The following is a 2,972-nucleotide window of genomic DNA, read 5'->3' on the forward strand; positions in this document are numbered from 1 at the left end:
GGGAAAAAAATTCTCAGCCCCACTAGCCCTTAACCCACTTTGGATTATAGACTACTACATAAAAGACCTCTCTCTGCAAAGTTGTGAGGGTCTTTCCTTCTCTTTTCAATTTCAGACTAAGTATATCCCTTTTAGTAAGACTAAAGCTTAAAATGAAGTTAAAATATGCCAATATCATCAATTTTTTTACCAAGTTTCCTAATGTAGCTGCTGCCTTTGTAGGCAAAAGTTCCTACTAGTAAGAATAAAAATAGCCAAGACCGGTTTGGCTCAGTGGATAGAGCATCGGCCTGCGGACTCAAGGGTCCCAGGTTCGATTCCGGTCAAGGGCATGTACCTTGGTTGCGGGCACATCCCCAGTAGGGGGTGTGCAAGAGGCAGCTGATCGATGTTTCTAGTCCTCTATCCCTCTCTCTTCCTCTCAGTAAAAAATCAATAAAATATATATTTTAAAAAAAAGAATAAAAATAGATGATTTTCCAGGACTACACCTGATGAGGGATTCACCAAAAATAAGAAGCAAATCAGAAACTGGAGCACCAAATAATAATGACAAATATCCACTACAGGGAGGATACAATTTCTCTCAGCTACTTTTTAATCAAAGCATCTTATTAATCTCCTGAAAACCAATGGATTTTAGAGGGGTTGTGGCCCTGGCTCATGGTCTGGTGACTAGAAAACAAGTAGATGTAACCTTATGAATAGCAGTGAACTCTATCACCTTCTTTAAGAGATGCATAGAAATATTGGGGGAGTGGGGGATGTTTTATGAATCAGGGAAGTAGCTTCTATATACCTATAGCCTCAAGTTTTCACATCTGGGTAGGGAGAAGTTTTTTTATTTATTTAGAAAACATAATTTTCCTTCATCTAAATCAATCTTAGAAATCATCACATTCCATGTCTCCATGAATGAATCTCTCTGAAAATCTTGCTTAAACTTTTTGGTTAATCAAAAAAACATGATCATTATAGACATCCAATGCTTTTTATGAGCAGGATACTAGACTTGATAAAGACACAGCGGATTTATTAAAAGAAAGATCTTTGCAGCAGTGTTTCTGGAGGAAGATACTATTGTCATTTGTGGTGGGACAATTCTCCATGTGTAGGTCTGCTCCATACAGTATGCAAATTTAATATCCCAATCCTCCAGGCACTAAATACCAGTTGCATCTCATTATAATATACATTAGAGCCATTGCATATAGTCATTGTAGTAACAAAGATTGTCACATGGGAATAAAGGGGAGCATGGGGGCGCAATTGGGCAGCTATTGGGGAGCGTGGCCTGGGCCTGTGTGACTGGGCGGCCTCCAGGTGGAGAGGATTCAGGATGACCAACGAGGAACCTCTTCCCAAAAAGGTCCCACTGAGTGAGACAGACTTCAAAGTTATGGCACGAGATGAGTTCATTTTAAGATGGAAACAGTATGAAGCATATGTGCAAGCTTTGGAGGGCAAGTAAACAGATCTGAACTCCAATGATGTAACTGGTTTAAGGGAGTCGGAAGAAAAACTAAAGCAACAGCAAGAGTCTGCACAAAGGGAAAACATCCTTTTAATGCCACTAGCAACGAAGGAGTAAGAGATGGAAGAGTGTACTACTCAAATCCAGTACCTCAAGCAAGTCCAGCAGCCCAATGTCGCCCAACTGAGATCAACAATGGTAGACCCCGTGATCAACTTGTTTTTCCTAAAAATGAAAGGTGAACTGGAACAAACTAAAGACAAACTGGAGCAAGCCCAAAATGAACTGAGTGCCTGGAAGTTTAAGCCTGATAGGTAAACAAATCATACTCCCCAGTCAAGACTTCCTGACAGTCCCACTACGAGAAAGCTGTGGTGGGACAGCCAAGTACTTGTTTCCACACCAAGACTCAGACTTTTTGAGCCAAAAAATCCACAATCTTATACCATGCAGCTTGTAATGGTTAATGTAAAACTTACCAGATAAACCTTGTGTTTCAGCTTTTTCCTCTTCCCTCTTTTTTTGGTTCAGAGGCCTGATAGCTTCCAACTATTCCGAAGAAGTGGCCACCTCCGAAAAATTCCCCTTCTAGGACATGTAGACACTTGAGAAATGTTTCTGTTTGAAGAAAATAGAGGGAGAAACAGAAGTCTTAAGTCTGTGGCACATGTGTCTTCAGACAGTTTGGAGGAATGAAAACCTAGAGATTTAAAATCATGAATTGAACATGTAAAATTCCAGTAAAAATGGAATATGCATCGCTCTTAACCATGAGTATAGTGACTTAGAGACACTGTATATCAGTTTTGCCTATCAGACTGTGGACTTCATGATTGTTGTTGAACTTCTTGATCAAAACTTAAATGAGGTGAATTTTGCATTTCAACGGTTTATTTTCTAAAAATACTACTTATAGATATCAGTACAAGTAGTTCACATATTCAACCATTTCATTTGGGTCTCTCTGTTACTTGATTAAGCCTTAAATCAATGTGGTTTGAATCAATGATTTGTTCTTTGAATGGTTGCTAATATTGTAGATAATCTTACTGAGGACTGTACAGACATGAAGGTGTGGTATCAAAATCAGTTTAAAATTCAGGTTTAAACTGTTTGAAGCATTATAAACATTCATTTCACAACTAGATTGTATAAGGATATTGGCTGTGATGAGACTCACTGGGTTTTTAGTAGTGAAATTTATTAAATCCCCATTTCATTCAACAGGCACATGTTGAAAGAGCATTGTCATTGGTGTTAATTGGGGAATGTATTCCTTCATTGTATTTGGGGCCTTTTGTATTGCATTCTTGATATTAAATTAAATGTGCCTTAAAAAAAAGATTGTCACATGTTTTCCAATATTCCTTAAAGGGGCAGCACCACCACTAGTTGAGACACTTTGATTTTTCATGATGTACAATTTTACACTGTAGCCAGGGAGACAAAATATCCAAAAAAATCTGACAATCAGGGAACAGTAAGCATAGGCTGAGAA

General features: G+C 38.5%; 1 pseudogene; it reads left to right on the forward strand.

Moving 5' to 3' along the window:
- Positions 1-1,339: 1,339 nt before the first annotated feature.
- LOC103292487 (pre-mRNA-splicing regulator WTAP-like) lies at positions 1,340-2,135 on the forward strand (annotated as a pseudogene).
- Positions 2,136-2,972: the final 837 nt, after the last annotated feature.

Source organism: Eptesicus fuscus, chromosome 7 (assembly GCF_027574615.1).
Source record: "Eptesicus fuscus isolate TK198812 chromosome 7, DD_ASM_mEF_20220401, whole genome shotgun sequence".
Lineage (NCBI taxonomy): Eukaryota > Metazoa > Chordata > Mammalia > Chiroptera > Vespertilionidae > Eptesicus > Eptesicus fuscus.